At 45.2% G+C, this 20,458-nt stretch overlaps 1 protein-coding gene across 2 annotated transcripts in view; it reads right to left on the minus strand.

Annotated features, from left to right (window-relative positions):
- The window catches only part of LRRC20 (leucine rich repeat containing 20), a 787,843-nt gene that overhangs the window by 727,363 nt on the left and 40,022 nt on the right, over positions 1–20,458 (minus strand). The window contains exon 1 of one of the 2 annotated variants that reach the window (XM_056530494.1): positions 10,836–10,858. The exons of the other annotated variant lie outside the window; for it this stretch is intronic. The gene's annotated coding sequence lies outside the window, so the exon portion shown is untranslated. Of the gene's footprint in view, positions 1–10,835; positions 10,859–20,458 lie in introns of those variants that run through there. 2 annotated transcript variants of the gene reach the window in all.

The raw sequence follows: 20,458 nt of genomic DNA on the forward strand, positions 1-20,458 counted from the left end.
TTCAGGAAGTGCTTAACAACCAGATTCAACACGTGTGCCATGCAGGGCGCATGTTTCACACTTCCTTGTCACAGCGCGGACACGATGTTCTTCCCGTTGTCGGTCACCATGGTTCCAATTTCCAGATTTCGTGGAGTAAGCCATAGTAGGATTTCTTGACGAATGAATTTTAGCAGTTCCACCCCTGTGTCACTCGCCAAGGCAAACCATGGGAAGAACAGAGGCCAAGGACACGGTGGAGGATGAGGAGGCGGAGTCGCACACTGTCACAGGACCAACTGCCTGAGAGCGAGAATGTGGAGAAGGAAGCGCTGTGACCTGTCCAAGTTGCTGTTGTGGCTGTGCAGGAACCACATTTACCCAGTGGGCCGTAAAAGACATGTATTGTCCCTGCCCATAGTTACAGCTCCACACGTCGGCGCTGCCGTGCACTTTTGAACACACCGACAGGCTCAAGGACTGGCCCACCTTCTCTTGTACAAACTTATGCAGGGCTGACACTGCCTTCTTCGCAAAGAAATGACAACTTGGGACTCTCCACCTCGGCTTGGCACAAGCCATCAATTCTCTGAAAGGTGCAGAGTCCACCACTTGAAAAGCGAGGGACTGCAGCACCAGCAACTTAGACAGGAGCACATTCAACTTCTGCGCCGTTGGATGGGTGGGCACGCATACTGTTGTCTCTTGGACATGGCTTCGCTGATGGATTGTTGGCAGAATGGCTGACTAAAAGCGGGAGAAGCAGGAGCATCTGGAGCGACAGAAGGAGGGTTTGACACACAGCTCCCTTCGGCTGAGGTGGTGGAGCCTTGGCTGGATGAAGGAGGGAACGGATGGCCACTGGGTGATGCAGCAAGCTGGACCACTACATCGGAGCCACGGTTCTCCCAGGCCGCTTTATGGTTGCGAAGCATGTGTTGACGCAGGGCCTTGGTGCCGACATTGGGACCCTGGCCACGCTTCACCTTCTGCCGACATATCTTGCATGTGGCTACGTGAACCTCCTCCGGATGCCTGATGAAAAACTGACACACCGCCGAGTAGCTGATTTTCCCACCTACAGTCCGCACTAATTGACTGCTACTGGCAACGTCTCCAGGAACCCCTGTTCCACTACCTCCCGGAAAGGTAGGCTGCCGTGAAGCAGGTGGTCTCCCCCGGGCACGTTTGGCTCCAGAATTTCCACTCCTGCCACCATGCTGACTTCCGACCGTGCTACCGCCTTGCTGGCTCAACCGCTGCCTCAAGGGCAACCTGCAACTCTCTTCTCCTGATTATTATGAAGCCCTTCTGCACCCGGCTCCCAATTGCGATCGGCTTCATCAGCATCAACAGGTGTCTGCATGTCACTGATGTCCTCCTCAGGTTCCCCAACAGTGTCTGCTTCAGGACCCTGAAACCTGGAAACACCGCCTCCTACGTCACTCTTCGCATCACTACTTGGCCGCCTAGAGGAGCAAGCGGCACATGTCTCCTCCCCTTCTTGGCTGGGCAGTAGCTGCTGACTGTCCTCTATTAGATCATCCTCAGTGAATAGTGGAGCTGAACCCACAGTATAACAGCATAGGAAAAAGGCAATGGGAGAACAGGGACTGCTCCCGGGCCATGCCAACTGAGGGTTGTGTCTGATGAACCCACCGACTGTTGACTGGGGGTGTCAGATGTCCCTTGTGATGAAGTGAATGAGCATGTTAACCAATCGACGACGGCAGATGGGTTGCTGGTCGAGACACGACCGCTGGCTGATAACGGGAGCTCAGGCCTCTCGCTGCGACTCCTGCTGCCACTCGCCCCTAGTCTGCTGCCAATTCTGCCTGAAGTATTTAGGCCTCTGCCACTCCTCTGTGCATGTCCTGGCACTTCTCTGCCTGACATACTTAGTGCGTATGTGTTTAGGCCTGCGCAGCTGGCCTGAGTTTGTGGGAGGAGCGGGCTACTTTAAGAACCCACGGCGGCGTCACATCCAGGCGCCGTGGGTTCTTCGATCCTTCAGTTCCGGGTGTCAGCTGATTCCCGTTCAAGCTGACCGGAAGTCGGCATCTACACGTGTGCACGGAGCAGCGCTTCGGGTGGTGAGTTGCTGGGGACGCCGGGAGTCGCGTTGTCGGGCCGCCTGGTTTCCGTTGCGCCATATGGTTAGCCCGGCAACCTCCCGACTCACCCAGCATATGCTTTTGTGATACTCAATTGCGGGTATGTTACCATTTTGCAGCCATGCCGGGCCGCTAGTCGCGCTAACCTGCCGCTCTAATAAGCGGGGTACAGAGGACTCCTGGCCTGCATGTCGGACCTGGGATGTCATGTTTGTGTGTTCAGGGCAGGGGTAGCTCACCTGCCACAGGGCCGCATTGGCCCGGTGGGTATGCTATCCCGTATCACCGCGCCCCACTGCTCACAAACAATGCAGGCACTTAATGTTATGATACGTCACTCTCTGCCGCAGTAATTGCTGTCCTACACGCACCTGGCTCCTTAACCTCATCTGCCCATATCTCAATCATTCATTCCTATCGATGCAGGGTGGCGACTACTGTCTTATCATTATGTTTATGGCACAGTGTCTACCATGCGATGTGTGGTTTTATTTTAATACTGGTCATTTTTTCTAACTATATCCAGGACAAATAGTCTCATATCATGTCAATCCCATGGCCTTGCCTCGGTCACACATAGGCGGGATCACATATCTTTACGCACCCTTTTCACACATCCATGCGTTTATTTAAAAAACAAATAAATAAATGATTGAATATAAAATTTATAAATAAAAGATAGGGGGTAGGTATGTGTATGGGTGTGCATGTGTGCACATACAGGCCGTATATGTGTATGTATTTATGCATGTATATATATTTATACATATCATAAAAAATAAAATAAAAAAAAGGAGTATATCATAACAGCAGTATGCATGGATAGGTGTTACACACGTGAATCACTGTCTTACTTGTGGTGTTGCTCGGTATAACCGCGGCAGGGGTAACCTGTATTGCACAAACGATTTTGTACGTTTGTTTTCATTTTGCGCATACAAGCAATCCAGTCTTGTTTCACTAGTCGCATAGTTCTAACAGTAGGTAGTTTCAGTATGAAGCTGTGCACGTCAGTCACATGACACTCTTTTGTTTATCATAGGTCATTGTCTGCTTCTGAGATCTTCATAGCAACTTACCAATATTAGGGTTAGTACTTTACTTACAGGAATGTTGTCGGGGGTTTCAGTCACTACAACATGTCAAATTTAGTTCACAGGTCTGTGTCAACCAGTGTCTTCAGTCAGTGTCTTTCTTGTGATTGGTCAGAGATCGTTAATTGGCAAGTGGTTATATTCAGGTTGCATTGTCTGGTCTTACTCGGTTCAAGATTCCTATAAGGTCCAGGTATGCTCCGTTCTTTGTTTTCTTGGTGATTTGTACATAGCTAATACGGACATTTCTGCGTAGATCCGGTTGTGTCCTGAACAAACACCAAGTTCCGGTCCTACTCTCTCTCATCCTTCTACCATCTTAAGGTCAGGTACGTGAGTTAGGTAGGTTTAGCCTGGTGCTCCTTGTTGTAGCTTATACCTGGTCTCTGTTTCAGCTTCTGACCCAGCGTTTTGGAGTGTCTGGGTTCTCAAGTATCTTGTCTCATCGGTTGTCATTGCATCGGGTCACCACTCAGCATTTCTCGTATTCTTTCCTGATAGGTTGCGCAGGCTTAAGGTACGTCAATTCAGATTTCTCTAGTAGGTTCCTCTTATATTCTGGGTTAAGGTGAAGTCGCATGTCATGTTCATTCCAGGTTGTGCCAAGACCTGCCTCCGGTAAGAGTGTTTCAATTTCATATTAAGTAACCACCTCATGAACCTGACACGCCTTCAGGTTGTGATTACTTATTTCCTTCGGTGCACTTAATCCACTTCACTAGTCACGTACTTCATAGTACAGGGTGTCGTTGGTTAACTTCTGGTTGATCCATTTAGCGCACGTGTCACTAACATAGTTGTTAGGCCCCTTACGCATCAGTCCGGTATCCGACACGTCTTCGGATGTTTTGTCCCCTTTTAGTATTACTGGCTAATAGGTGAGTAGGTGAGATAAGTCATGGTGTTGGTGGCAGAGTGGTCTATGGCTAGTATAGCCTGGCACTGAGTTTATTAGGTCTGTTCCGGGCCTGCATGATGTTGCGTGTTATGTTTCAGTTCTAGGTTGCATCAAGACATCAATCTCGGGTAAGAATATCAGTCGCTCAGATTAAGTAGTCACCTCATGAACCTGACACGCCTTCAGGTTATGGCTACTTAAAAAAAAAATTTCCGTGCACCTATTTCAAGTCATAAGTCACGTAGTTGTAAGTAGTACAGAGTGTATTGGTTGAGCGGTAGTCGTTTTCACTCATCACTAACGCATGTTTGATAAGCCCCCTACGCATACGAACCATTGTCTGACACGCCCTCGGATGTTCTGTCACCCTTTATAGGTTGTTTTGGGTGGATAAGTGGATAGGTGAAGTGAGGTGTGGTGTTGGTAGCAGCTCAGTCTAGGCTCAGAGATTCACTGCAGTTAGGTTTTGATTGTTTCAGAATGTCTCACGCCTCCGACATAGAGGACTCCGCTTCGGTGCTGGAAAACGCAGCCAGAACTTCTGAGCATGCCAGTCTTCCCTCCTTAAGAACATGGACTGTGCCGAAACTCACTGCTGAGTTGGTCAAGAGGGGTATACCCTTCCCGGCCTCTGCCCGTAAGGCAGAATTATATAGGATCTTGACAAATGAGGCTGCAGGGCTTAACCCTGAGGAAGTTTCTATGTCCACCTTGCAGACTTCCCTCACACAGCTACATGCCATGATTAATAATCTCACGTCTAACATGTCTGAAATGCAAAATAGGATGGACGCTATGGAGAACAGGGATGCCACAGCTACTTCACCGCCGGCTATAACCCTCCCTCCACCATTCCAGCCTCAAGCTAGCACCTTAGGTACTGCCTCTGCCGTCCCTCACATCGCGCCAGCCCACTTCATACCGGCTCACATAAAAAAGGATATACTAGAAGGCAAAGAGGTCAATTTAGCTTTGTTATTGATAGCCACGCACGACCTGAGCGAAAACAAAACTATAGCCTGTGGTGACGTATCTGTCGCATTGAAGTCCAAAGACGTCAGGTTGAATAGGAAGTTAACCCTGTCAGAATTCATAATGGCTTTCAGCATATACCGTGATATTATATGCACGGTGAAACCTGAAAGAAGGGAGGAACTGGATCTATACCTGTACAAAATCACAGAGCTATACCATAAATTTGGAGGGTATTCCTTTTATAAGTATCACAAATCCTTTGCGGCCAAAGCCGCGGCCGCCCTCAGTCAGTTCAATTACAATGTCAACTGGGCAATTGTGGACACTGAGTTGTACTGCAATCATTTCGCAGGACTCAAGGCCCCGGTTTGCGCCAACTGTCATTCATCCTCCCACACCACAGAGTGGTGTGCCTCGGTGAACGAAGAAACTCCTCCTAGCACTTCAGCTGCTAGCCAGGCCAAGGGTCCCAAAACTTCAGGTTTAACAGACAAGTTGGGTAGGCCAATCCGGTATTTAGGAAAGTTGCATATATGTAATAATTTCAATTACACGTCTTGCTCTTACAGCCAATGCAGACTCTTACATATTTGCTTCATCTGCTATAGGGCCCACCCTAAAACCGCATGTGGTCAAAAAATTGAAAAATCTGTGATTGATACTGTCTTCCTGGGTCAGTTTTTGCAGGGCCATCCAGATCAGCAATTTGTGCAGCACTTATTATCTGGATTCCAGTCTGGTTTCCACACGGGTCTGGTGGCTCTGCCTGATATGACCTATGAATGCAGGAACCTAAAGTCAGCCCTGGCTGATCCCGTCACCGTATCGTCCCTTATTCAAGTCGAAGTAGAGAAAGGTTTTGTGATTGGTCCATTTTCGCATTCCCCATACGACTCCTGGAGAGTCAGTCCTGTTGGCCTTTTTACTGGCAAATTTAACAATAAAAAGCGGCTAATATATGATCTGTCTGCCCCGTATTCTTCCTCTGTCCCGAGTATTAACTCTTTAATTCCTGCGGATGAAGTGGCGTTAAAATACTCCTCTGTCGACGAGGCCATCGCCATCATTCTCTCCATGGGGCAGGGAGCATGGTTGTCTAAGGCTGACATCATGGACGCCTTTAAGCTCCTCCCCATTATGCCACAACAATGGAGATGGCACGGCATTCGTTGGCAGAGTCAGTATTATTTCACAACTAAGCTGACGTTCGGTGCTCGAAGCAGTCCATGGCTGTTCAACCATTTCGCTTCGGCTTTACATTGGCTACTCGAAAACAGGTTTGATTGTAGGCACGTTATACACTACCTGGAAGATTTTTTGCTAATCGAGCCACCCAACTCCATCCCTAGGGACTTAGACATCCTAAGAGCTGTATTCTATCAGCTAAAAGACCGAGGGCCCTTCAACAGTCATTACCTTCCTTGGAGTGGTGCTCGATTCGCAAAAGATGGAAGCCAGGCTCCCTGAAACTAAGCTACTTAGAATTAGAACTGCCATCCACAATTTCAGAGACAACCCCCATATACCCAAGGTAGAACTGCAGTCTATCTTGGGGATGCTCAATTTTGCCATGCGGATCATCCCGCAAGGTCGCACCTTCATTTCCCGTCTGTTGAGCCTGCTTCCCTCTGCGCCCCAGCAGAATAGTATCATATACCTAGACCAACAAGCGCTGGCCAACCTGGCCATGTGGGAAGCATTCTTGACTGGTTGGAATGGCATATCTTTTTTCATACCGACAGTAGATAATCAGTCCCCCATGATTTTTTCTGACGCGGCTTCCACTTTGGGTTTCACAGCAATCTGGGGTACTCACTGGTTCGCTGCGTCTTGGCCTACCGAGATTGCTCAGCTGGACGGGTTCACAAGCAACTCAGCAGCCTTTGAGCTCTACCCCATAGTGGCGGCAGCCCAGGTGTGGGGTCACGCTTGGAGGAAATCCACAGTTGTGTTTGTGTCAGACAACGCAGCTACAGTGGATATTTTGTTGAAAGGCCGGTCTAGTTGTCCTTTTATCATGGCTTTAGCAAGGCGGTTAGTTTGGTTGTCCCTGCATCATGCATTTAACTTCACTTGCGCCCACATTAGCGGTGTTCAGAACATGGCAGCGGATGCCTTATATAGAAATAATCTCTCCCGCTTCTTTCAGATAATACCAGAAGCAGATGTCCTAGGGGCCCAGGTCCCGCCTTACCATTTACTAATCCTGAACTGAACCTACATTTTCAAGCAGCACAACGATTGATCAATCAATCACTTTCTACCAACACTCAAAGAATCTATGATGCGGGTTGGAACTCGTTTACAAGATTCAAAGTCATGCACAATGAAAGTACAATTGACTCTGTTCCGTTCATTTTAGCTTATATAGGGTTTTGCCACTTATCTCTGCATCTCTCATTTAATACCATCAAAAGCTATCTAGCGGGCATACAGTTCCATTTGTCCTTAACCAATCCCTATAGTCATTCTCTCTTTTCTTCTCGTCTAGTCAAGTAAGCCCTGAAGGGCATCCAGAGAAATGAGGTTCCCAACATTCCGGTAAGGCAACCTATTTCGGGGGAATGGTTCAGGAAATTGTCAGACATTCTCGATACCTCTCCATTTGGGTTTCGAGATAGTTTAATCTTAAAGGCAGCCTTATATCTTGGGTTTTATGGGTTCCTAAGGCCAGGTGAATTTACGTCTAGATCTACCAAGGGTCAGTGTCTCAAAGTCAACCAACTTAGGTTTGTTATAGACCATTATGAGCTGTCCTTGCTTAACACTAAAACCTCCCTACCCGGTCAGGTAACCATAGTTCGGTATTTCCCTACCACCCACAAGTAGTGCCCGGTTGCCGTATTCAATGCTCTACTTAGTAATTGTGTTAGTTCTTCTCCGGAGAGTCCTCTGTTAAGTTTCAAGCATGATGTGCTAACCACTTCTCAATTCATTAAATATCTTCGCATTCTCATTAGGTCTCTTGGTGGAGATCCATCTGCTTTGACTGGTCATTCACTCAGAATCGGCGCTGCCACTGCCGCATCAAAAAACGGAATTCCAGCTCACGTCATAAAGAAATTGGGGCGCTGGAAATCGGGATGTTACATGCAATACATCCCTAACCCTCGTTCAGAGATGGCTAGTGCTTTTGAATCGTTGGTTTTGTAACTTTCTGTAATAAACTTACTTCATGCAATTATTGGGTTTTGCCCTCTTTTTCCAGGCATATTCTATACGCTGCAGTTATGGCACACCTCAGACTGCTGGCTTGGTAGGGGTTGGTATTCAGTAGGTTAGGTAGGCACGCTTCCCGAGCAGGAGCTACGACCACAAGTGTTTAGGCCTGCGCAGCTGGCCTGAGTTTGTGGGAGGAGCGGGCTGCTTTAAGAACCCACGGCGGCGTCACATCCAGGCGCCGTGGGTTCTTCGATCACCACCCACCCTCCCCTAAGGTTCATTTATTCAGTCACAGGGTATGCCCTCTTTTTCCAGGCATATTCTATACGCTGCAGTTATGGCACACCTCAGACTGCTGGCTAGGTAGGGGTTGGTATTCAGTAGGCTAGGTAGGCACGCTTCCCGAGCAGGAGCTACGACCACAAATGAGATTATTACAATACGCTTCACTACTCTTTAAACAGTATTTGTCTAGAACAGCAGCCGGTGATTACTTTTGAATGTCCTTTCACAGTATGTAGGCCCTTGACAGATTAACAGGTACAAAATGGTACGCTACTTGGATGAACGTATGTGGTATGCACTGATGAGGGCAGAAATATGCACTATAATGAGCCTAAAAACTCTAATTTTTGTAAAACCCCAGTCTGTGAGTACTATTGTTTGGACTTTCACAGTATATAGGCCCTTGACAGATTAACAGGTACAAAATGGTACACTACTTGGATGTACATATGCAGTATGCACTGATGAGGGCAGAAAAATGTGCAACAATATGCAGAATATACTATTATTACTATACTATATTACTCAGTATTTTTGTAAAACACCAGCAGATGATTACTTTTGCCAGGACTTTCCCTGTATCTAGACTTGTTACAGATACAAAATAGTAGACTGCTTTGATGTGGTATGCACGTATGAGGGCAGACAAATGCACTACAGTCCGCTGAGAAAACGTATTTGTGAACAGCAGCAGGACACAACAGTGCAGCACCACCAAAAAAAAAAAACAGGGATTAAACTAAATTGCACTCTGTCACAAAGTGTTAAGAATGGTGTGCACTGGTTTGTATAGAGTCTACACACAATTATAAGCAGCAGACGATTTCTGGAGGAAAAAAAGCACAGAATTGCGCTGAAAAATAAGGTGATAAGATGGTTCATAAAGTTCAGGCAGCTTGTTGATACGTATGAGGCAACGAAAAGATATCTGCCCATCTCTGATGAAATGCTCAATAACGTGAATAGGAGGTTTATATATCGTAAGATCCTTCTTAGTGACAACACCAAAGCACTGCACTTCTGTCTGTCCACAATGCTGATGTGACTAGCAGTTGCCAGTGGTACGCTGTGGTATAAGCAATTCACATACTGACGCGCAGCCCGTCTTCTCTCTCTGAGTGCATGGATGAAATGAAGAGAGGCAAGATGGCTGCTGAGTACATAGGGCTGTGACATCACAGGGGTCAATGAATGCTAATAGGCTGCATCTCGCATGTGATTCAGGGTCATCCCACCTACCTCCCTTCCCGCCGTACTTTCCCGCCCTCCCATAATCCCCTGCCCCATGTACTCACATGTGGATCCGCCATTTTAGGTCTCCTTTAGCCGGGAACACTGTAAAATGGTACATAAGTACAACCCCCAGCATGCACGGTCTGTCAGTAAATGCTGGGAGTTGTAGTTTTGAAACAGCTGGAGGTTTGCCCCCCCCCCCCCCCATGTGAATGTACAGGGTACATTCATACGTGCGAGTTTACAGTAAGTTTCCTGCTTGAAGTTTGAGCTGCGGCAAATTTTTTGTAATAAAGGGTAAAACACTACATATACACCCCTTTTCACTGCCCCCTCCCCCCCCATAAAAATTAAAAACGTATTGTATGTTAGTGTTGCTCGCGAATATTCGCAATTTTAATTTTGATTGTGAATATCACATATTCGCGATTTTGCGAATATAGCACTATATATTCACAATTACGAATATTTTTTTTTTCACGGTACACATCACAGTGATCACTGATCATCATCCCTCTCTGCTTCCAGCTTGTGTGGTCTAAAGAAGGCTCTTATACTATATTCGCGAATACTGGGCCCTCGCTTCTTTAATGGTATAGGGAACAAATGGACTAGTGCAGTGGTCTAACCTTTGGACCTCCAGATGTTGCAAAACTACAACTCCCAGCATGGGAGTTGTAGCTTTGCAACAACTGGAGGTCCGCTGGTTGGAGACCACTGCACTAGTGCATTAACTCTGTGAATTTTTGCCCATTGAAACCAATAGGCCCATTGTGGTCTATGGGGTTCTCATGGTATGCAAAACTGTAAGATAAGCAGGAACGTGTATGGGAGACCATGAGGTGGTTCGAGTCCTGGGGTGGGACGGAGTGCTGTGGTTTAACTTTTTACTTGTGATTGACAAATGTAGGTCAATTACCGTGGGAACTAGGTCAATTGGCAATTAACTGAGTGTGTGGGAACTAGGTTAAGGGGGTACCAAATATGGGTATTGGGGTTAATTGAAACTGGATGTAATGTGTAAGGCTGGGTATGAATGAATGAATGAATGAATGAATGGGAGGTTAAGGAACATAATGGGATATTTATCAATACCTGTGCAGAGTAAAGGTTGCCCAGTTGCCCATAGCAACCAAGCAGATTGCTTCTTTCATTTTTCAAAGGCCTTGTTAAAAATGAAAGAAGCAATCTGATTGGTTGCTATGGGCAACTCAGAAACTTTTCCTCTAGACTGGTTTTGATAAAAGTTGTCCAGTTGCCCATAGCAACCAATCAGATCGCTTCTTTCATTTTGCAAAGGCCTTGTGAAAAATGAAAGAAGCGATCTGATTGGTTGCTATGGGAAACTCAGAAGCTTTTCCAGGACAGTAAAGTTTAAACCACAACACTGTAACACTGCATCCCACCCCAGTACTCGAACCACGAGTTCTCCCATACACAGTCCTGCCAAGACAGTCCTGCTTATCTTACAGTTTTACATACCGTGAGATCCCCATACACCCCAATGGGCCTATTGGTTTCAATGTGCAAAATATCACAGAGTTAATGCACTAGCCCATAAGTTCCCTATAAAGATAAGGGAGTGCTCAATATGCGCATAGATTTTCGCATATGCACATATATTTGCGCATATGGGCATAAAAAAATTAGCGAATATAACGAATGTGCGAATTTTGCAAATATATGACGAATATTCATCCATATATTCGCTAAATATTGCAAATGCGAATATGGCCTATGCCGCTCATCACTATTGTATGTCAGTGACTCCAAAACGGAGCCTCCAGCTGTTGCAAAACAACAACTCCCAGCATTTCCGGACAGCCACTGACTGTCCAGGCATGCTGGGAGTTTAGCAACAGCTGGAGGCACCCTGTTTGGGAATCTCTGGCATAGAATATCCCTTTGTCCAACCCTATGCAATCCCTAATTTGGTTCCCAAATGCGCATGGCGCTCTTTCACTTCGGAGCCCCGTGGTATTTCAAGGAAACAATTTAGGGCTACATATGGGGTATTTCTGTATTTGGGAGAAATTGCACTACAAATTTTGGGGGGCTTTTTCTCCTTTTACTCCTAATGGAAAGGGAAAGTTGGGGGCTACACCAGCCTGTTAGTGTAAAAAAGAGACAAAAAATTACACTAACATGCTAGTGTTGCCCCATACTTTTTATTTTCCAAGCAGTAAAAGGAAAAAAAAGTCCTCCAAAATATTTAACCTAATTTCTTTTGAATCCGGAAATACCTCATATGTGGGTGTAAAATGCTCTGCGGACGCACAACAAAGCTCAGGAGTGAGAGCGCACTATGTACATCTGAGGCCTAAATTGGTGCTTTGCACAGGGGTGGCTGATATTACAGCGGTTCTGACATAAACGCAAAATAAGAAATACCCACATGTGACCCAATTTTGGAAACTACACCCCTCACTGAATGTAACAAGGGGTATAGTGAGCCTTAACACCCCACAGGTGTTTAATGAAAATTCTTCAAATTTGGATGGAAAAATGAAAAATAAAAATAAAATTCACTACAATGCTGGTGTTACCCTAAATTTTTCATTTTCACAAGGGACAATAGGAAAAAGCCCCCAAAATTTGTAACCCCATTTCTTCTGAGTAAGATCATACCCATATGTGGATGTAAACTGCTCTCCTGGTGCACTAAAATGCTCAGAAGAGAAGGAGCACCATTGGGCTTTTGAAGAGAAAATTTGTCCGGAACTGAAGGCCACGTGTGTTTAAAAAGACCCCATAGTGCCAGAACAATGGACCCCCCCCCCACATGTGACCCCATTTTGGAAACTGCACCCCTCACGAAATGTAATAATGGGTACAGTGAGCATTTGCACCCCACAGGTGTCTGACAGATTTTGTGTACAGTGGTCCGTGAAAATGAAAATATAATTTTTCATTTGCACAGCCCACTGTTCCAAAGATCTGTCAAATGCCAGTGGGGTGTAAATACTCACTGCTCCCCTTATTCAATTCTGTGAGGGGTGTAGTTTCCAAAATGGGGTCACATGTGGGGGGGGTCCATTGTTCTGGCACCACAGGTGGCTTTGTAAATGCACATGGCCCCTGACTTCCATGGTGCTCCTCCTCTTTTGAGCATTGTAGTGCACCATCAGAGCACTTGACATATGGGGTATTTCCATACTCAAAAGAAATGGGGTTACACATTTTGGGGGGCATTTTCTCCTATTAACCCTTGTAAAAATGTAAAATTTGGGAAAAAAAACAGCATTTTAGTGAAAAATATTTTTTTTTTTCATTTACACATCCAACCATTAACAAAAAGTCGTCAAACAAAATGTGAGGTGTTAGGGCTCACTGTACTCCTTGTTACGTTCCTTGAGGGATGTAGTTTCCAAAATAGTATGCCATGTATTTTTTTTTTTTTTTTTGCTGTTCTGTCAGCATAGGGGCTTCCTAAATGCGACATGCCCCCCAAAAACCATTTCAGCAAAGTTCGCTTTGCAAAAGCCAAATGTGACTCCTTCTCTTCTCTTCGGAGCATTGTAATGCACCAGCAGAGCACTTGACATCCACACATGGGGTATTTCCATACTCAGAAGAGATGGGGTTACAAATTTTGGGGGGCATTTTCTCCTATTACTCCTTGTAAAAATAAAACATTTGGAGGGAACTAGCATTTTAATGAAAAAAATAAAAATCATTTACACATCCAAATTTAACGAAAAGTCGTCAAACATCTGTGAGGTGTTAAGGCTCACTGCACCCCTTGTTACATTCCTTGAGGGGTGTAGTTTCCAAAATAGTATGCCATATGTTTTTGTTTTTTTGCTGTTCTAGCACTGTAGGGGCTTCTTAAATGTGACATGCCCCCCAAAAACCATTTCAGAAAAATTCACTCTTCAAAATCCCACTGTTGCTCCTTCCCTTCTGAGCAATCTAATGCACCCACAGAGCACTTGACATACACATGAGGTATTTCCTTACTCGAGAGAAATTGGGTTACACATTTTAGGAAGATTTCTCTCCTTTTACCCCCTTGTAAAAATAAAAAAATTGCCAGTGTAAAAAATGAAGATTTCGAATTTTCTCCTTCAATTTGCTGCTAATACTGTGAAACACTTAAAGGGTTAACAAACCTTTTGAATGTCACTTTGAATACTTTGAGGGGTGCAGTTTTTATAATGGGGTCATTTATGGGGTATTTCTAATATGAAGGCCCTTCAAATACTTTTCACTGAACTGATCCCTGAAAATTTTCGATTTTTAAAAATTTGTGAAAAACTGGAAAATTGCTGCTATAATTTTGAAGCCCTCTGATGTCTTCCAAAAGTAAAAACATGTCAACTTTATGATGCAAACATAAAGTAGACATTTTGTAAATGTGAATCAATATATAATTTATTTGGAATATTCATTTTCCTTATAAGCAGAGAGCTTCAAAGTAAAAAAAAAAAAAAAAGCAACATTTTCTATTTTTTCGTCAAATTTTTGAATTTTTCACCAAGAAATTATGCAAGTATTGACAAAATGTTACCAATAACATTAAGTAGAATAATTCATGAAAAAACAATCTCGGAATCAGAATGAAAGGTAAAAGCATCCCAGAGTTATTAATGCTTAAAGTGACAGTGGCCAGATGTGCAAAAAATGGCCTGGTCCTACACTGAAAATTGGCTGGGTCCTTAACCCCTTAAGGACCAGGAGTTTTTCTGCTTTTGAACTTTCATTTTTTCCTCCTTACCTTTAAAAAATCATAACTCTTTCAATATTGCACCTAAAAATCCATATGATGGCTTATTTTTTTGCCCAACCAATTCTACTTTGTAATGTCATCAGTCATTTTACCCAAAAATCTACAGTGAAACGGAAAAAAAAATCATTGTGAGACAAAATTGAAAAAAAAAATGCCATTTTGTAACTTTTGGGGGCTTCTGATTCTACGCGGTACATTTTTCGGTAGAAATTACACCTTCTCTTTATTCGGTAGGTCCATTCGATTAAAATGGTACCCTACTTATATAGGTTGGATTTTGTGGTACTTCTGAAAAAAATCATAACTACATGCCGGAAAATATATACGTTTAAAATTGTCATATTCTGACCCCTATAATTTTTTTTATTTTTCTGCGTATGGGGCGGTATGAGGGCTAATTTTTTGTGCCGCCATCTGAAGTTTTTAGCAGTTGCTTTTTGTATTGATCGGACTTATCGATCGCTTTTTATTTTTTCATGATATAAAAAGTGACCAAAAATACACTATTTTGGACTTTGGAATTTTTTTGCGCGTACGCCATTGACCATGCGGTTTAATTAATGATATAGTTTTATAATTCGGACATTCCAGCACGCGGCGATACTACATATGTTTATTTTTATTCTTATTTACACTTTTTTTAAGGGAAAAGGGGGGTGATTCAAACTTTTTCAGTTTGACACGATCAGTGCTGCGCGCTATTATCCACAGGTCCTGGCCATTAGAATGGGAAAGATTCACGTAAAAAATTCCAAATTCCAAAATAGCGTATTTTTGGTCACTATATATACCATAAAAAAATGAATAAAAAGTGATCAAAAAGTCTGATCAAAATAAAAATGATACCGATAATAACTTCTGATCACAGCGCAAAAAATGAGCCCTAATACCGCCCCTTATACAAAAAAAAAAAAAAGTTAAAAGGGTCAGAAGAGGACAGTTTTGAACATATTTGTCAAGGACCAACCAGGGGACAGGGAGAGTGAGCCCTAAATTGACCCTAAAACCATCTCTCCCTGCCTACTTGCCCATCCACCCTAAACGGTGGATCGACAACTAAAGTGCAGAGGCCTAAAAACACATATTAATAAATAGCAGGTCACAAACCAGAAACATTACAGGAACATAGAACTCCATAACAGATAAGTTCAGAGGACACAGATCAGTGAGCAGCAGAGGGGACCCTAAGATCAGCAGTCGGGAACAGAGGACACTATAGATCAATAGTCATGCACAGAACTCCAAAGATCTGAGATCAAGAACTAATAAACATATAGGAGGAGATTTATCAAAACCTGTTCAAAGGAAAAGTTGCCCAGTTGCCCATAGCAACCAATCAGTTTGCTACTTTCATTTTTAACAAGGCCTGTGCAAAGTGAAAGAAGCGATCTGACCCAGTAGGAAAACATAAATAAAACACAGAACTTCATATAAACGGATATAAGAGAAAACTCAGTGAAACAGACACATAACAAAAAGGACATACAAATCCTAGAATGCTCTGAGCTCCAGCCGCAAGCTTCGGCAGTGAGCGCAGTGTCCCAATGTCCCAGACTGCCGGCGGGGCTGGGATTCGCATCGTGGGACGCGTCCGCATGCGAATCCCAGACCATCACTCACCTCGCTCAGCTGCCTCTGTGTCTCAGCTCCGGCGCACGCGTCCCCGTCTCCTAGGGCGCGCGCGCGCCAGAGCTCTGAAATTTAAAGGCCCAGTGTGCCCATAATAAGTGTTTGCACCTGACACCCCATTATAAGTCCCTGTACCTCCCACAATTCCCTGCCGGATCTTCAGTGCCCCTAGCCTGAGATTAAGCGACCCTTATAGCCTGTTAGACTTACCCATGTTTCCAGACCTTCCGCTATGTTATTAGACTCTGCACCTTTGCCGCCTGCCTTGACCCTCTGCTACGTTTGACTACACTACTGCCTTATCCTTCGGTACCTCATCTTGCCAAGCTACCTGTGTGGTCACAATGTGTCGGGGGTAGGGACCTAGGTGTCGCCTGCTGCAGCAATCCCATCCTGCCTTGCGGCAGGCTCTGTGGAAGACCAGTGGCACTTTAAAATCTGCTCCCTGATACAGTCCGAGCCATCAGCCACACAGGTTAGAGGATCCACATACTCGTTACAACAAGATCCGGCCATGGATCCTGCTGGGGTTCCTCTGCCTGATCTCATTTCCATCGTGGCGCTTCAGTCACACAAATCTGAATGAGCTTATACAGTTGGCATCCCGGATTGATATCCGTTTCTCAGAGCACCTGTCTTCCAGCAGCCACTGCAACCTTCTAGGTTGCCTCCCGCAGTGGAGGCTATGTAGGTGGATCGGTCTTGCCTGACCCCGCAGGAAAGAACCCGCCAACGAACTGTGCCTATACTGCGCCAGTGCAGATCACTTCCTAAACGATTGTCCTCTGCGTCCTCAGTCACAGGAAACGCTCGCACCTAGGGTTTGTGGGAGAGGCTTCCCCAGGTCTGAATATCACATCTCCACGCTTAAATATGACGGTCCAGCTTTTCCTACCCTCCAAAGAGATCATCACATTTCTTGCCTTTTTGGACTCTGGCTCCACAGGAAATTTTATTGATGCTTCCCTGGTACATAGGCATCGTCTGCCGGTGTCCCACCTGTTAAAGCCTCGGTACATCTCTATGTTTAACAGTGAAAGACTGGACTGTACTGTGCTATATCGCACATAACCATTGTCTACGCAGGTCCGAGTCTCACATCGGGAGAACTTGTCCTTCTATGTTCTCCCACATTGTACTTCTCCTCTGTTGCTTGGCCTACAGTGGTTGTAACTCCATGCTCCGCAGCTGGATTGGAAAACTGGAGAAGTTCTTCGCTGGGGTACGCATTGCAACAACCACTGTATCCACATACGTGTCTCAAAAGTGGAACCATCATCTCGTCCTATGCCAGGTTTGCATTCCTTTCTTCAGGCCTATGCTGATGCCTTCAGTGAAAAGCAAGCCGAAGTGTTACCACCGCATCGTCCCTACAATTGTCCTATTGACTTGCTACCCGGCACCAAACCTCCCAGGGGCAGAATCTACCCTTTGTCTATTCCTGAAACTCTGTCCATGTCTAATTACATCAAGGAGAACCTTCAGAAGGGATTTATCAGGAAGTCCTCTTCCCCTGCTGGAGCCGACTTCTTCGTGGAAAAAACAGACGGGTCATTGCGACCATGCATTGACCACCGAAGTTTGAATAAAATTACAGTAAAGAACTGCTACCCACTTCCTTTAATCTCAGAGTTATTTGATCGTCCGTGAGGTGCCAAGATTTTCTCTAAACTAAACCTTCATGGGGCCTATAACCTGATTTGTATACATCAGGGGGACAAATGGAAGACTGCGTTTAATACTCGTGACGAACATTTCGAATATCTAGTGATGCCATTCGGACTCTGTAATGCTCAAGCAGTCTTCCAGAAATTTGTCAATGATATTTTCCGTGACCTCCTGTACTCCTGTGTCGTTGTTTATTTGGATGACATACACATTTACTTACCCAATGTCCAGTCTCATCGCTTTCACCTCCGCCAAATGTTACAGCGTAGAAAATCATCTCTATGCTAAACTGGAGAAATGTGCTTTTGAAAAGATCTGCCACCCTTTTCTGGACTATATTGTTACCAGTCAAGGTCATCAAATGGATCCCAACAAGTTATCCGCAGTTCTGGACTGGCCACAACCAACTGGTCTGAAATCGATTCAGCGCTTCCTCGGCTTTGCCAATTACTATCGGCAATTCATTCCTCACTGCTCGGCTCTCATAGCTCCCCATCAGTGCAATCACCAAGAAGACTGCTAATCCAAAAGTCTGGACTCCGGAGGCTGAAGAAGCGTTCAAACAGTTAAAGTCCGCCTTCGCATCTGCTCTATCTGTTCTATCTAGACCCGATTCTAACAAACCATTTAACTTGGAAGTGGATGCTTTTTCAGTTGGAGCAGGTGCAGTATTAACGCAAAAGTCTACTAAGGGGAAAACTTGAACCTGTGGATTTTTCTCTAAAACCTTCTCCTCTGTGTAAAAAAAACTTTATTATCGGAGATCGCAAGGCCATTTAGTTGGTGTTAGAGGAATGGAGTCACCTCTTGGAAGGCTCTGTACATCCTGTCACTATTTATTCAGATCACAAAAACTTGCTCTATCTTCAGACAGCCCATCGACTCAACCCACGGCAGGCCCGGTGGTCTTTATTTTTCTCCAGATTCGACTTCTACATCCACTTCCGTCCAGCGGAAAAGAATTTACGAGCAGAAGCCCTTTCCAGGTCTTCTGATGTGTATGACCATGAATCTCCTCTGCAGCATATTATTTCTCCTCAAGGTCTCATCTCTGCAGCACCTGCAAGTCTTCAGCATCTGCCTCCCGCAAAGGCTTACATATCTCCCCGCATGAAGCTCCGAGTTTTGAAATGGGGACATTCCTCTCTTCTGGCTGGCCATCCCGGTATTCGTAAATTCCTACAGCTCATCTCCAGACAATACTGGTGGCCTACATTAAAACAGGATGTTGTTGATTTTGTCCGGTCCTGCTCAGTCTGTGCTTGGGACAAGACCCCTCATTCCAAACCAGCGGGACTTCTTCAGCCCTTGATGGCTCCAGAGCTTCCCTGTATCAATATTTCCATGGACTTCATTACCGACCTTCCATCTTCCCGTGGCAATACAGTCATCTGGGTGGTAGTAGATAGATTTTCTAAAATGGCTCAATTTGTACCATGACCTGGACTTCCTCCTGCACCACAGCTTGCGAAGCTTTTTCTTCAGCTTATCTTTTGCATACACGGACTTCCGTCCCATATAGTATCTGACCGTGGTGTCCAATTTGTTTCTAAGTTCTGGCGGGCCCTCTGCTCATGCCTTCAAGTTAAGTTGGATTTTTCCTCGGCTTACCACCCTCAATCTAATGGACAGGTTGAGAGGGTCAATCGGATCTTGGGAGACTATCTAAGCCATTTCTGCGCGTCAAGACGACTGGGTTGATCTGCTTACCTGGGCAGAGTTTTCCTACAATCATAAAGATTCCAATTCCACTGGTTTTCACCCTTCTATGTGGTCTATGGACTTCACCCTCGTCCTGCTCACCCGTTATCTTCTTCCTCTGGAGTTTCTGCTGTTGATGAACAAGTGCAGAATTTTTCTTCCATCTAGCAGAAGACACGTCGCTCTCTTCTATATGCTACTTCTTTCATGAAATTCGAAGTGGACAAGAAAAGACGTCCTCCTCTTGAGTTTTCTCCTGGTGACAAAGTCTGGTTATCAACTAAATATATCCGGTTCAAGAAAACCCAGTTATAAACTAGGTCCTCGCTATTTGGGTCCTTATAGGGTCAAGAAGAGACAATCCTGTGGCCTATTTCCTCCATCTGCCCTCCTTTCTCCGAATCCCGATTTTCTTCCATGTTTCCTTCTTGAAACCAGTCATCTACAACCGTTTTTCTCAAAAGAACATCTCCCCTTCTCCCATCTCTGGCACCTCAGATGTTTTTGTTGTTAAGGAGATATTGGACTCCAAATTTGTCAGACGAAAGTGCTTTTTTCTTGTAGATTGGGAAGGATTCGGTCTGGAGGAGAGGTCTTGGGAGCCGCAGGATAACATCCTGGACCAGGACATTCTCAGGAAATTCCTGAACCACAGAAGGAGGGGGAGACTAAATGGGGGGTACTGTTATGCTCTGCGCTCCGGCTGCAAGCTCCGGCCATGAGAGCAGTGTCCCGTGTCTTTGTCTGCCGGCGAGGCTGGGATTTGCATGGCGGGATGCACCCGCTTGTGAATCCCAGCCAGTCACTCACCTCGCTCCGCTGCCTTTGTGTCTCCACGCCCGTGTCCCTGTCTTGTAGAGCATGTGCGTGCCAGAGCTCTGAAATTTAAAGGGCCAGTGCGCCCATAATTAGTGTTTGCACCTGACACCACATTATAAGTCCCTGCACCTCTCACACTTCCCTGCCGGATCTTCAGTGCCCCTAGCCTGAG

The sequence above is a fragment of the Hyla sarda genome, chromosome 7 (genome assembly GCF_029499605.1).
Source record: "Hyla sarda isolate aHylSar1 chromosome 7, aHylSar1.hap1, whole genome shotgun sequence".
NCBI classification, from domain to species: Eukaryota; Metazoa; Chordata; class Amphibia; order Anura; family Hylidae; genus Hyla; species Hyla sarda.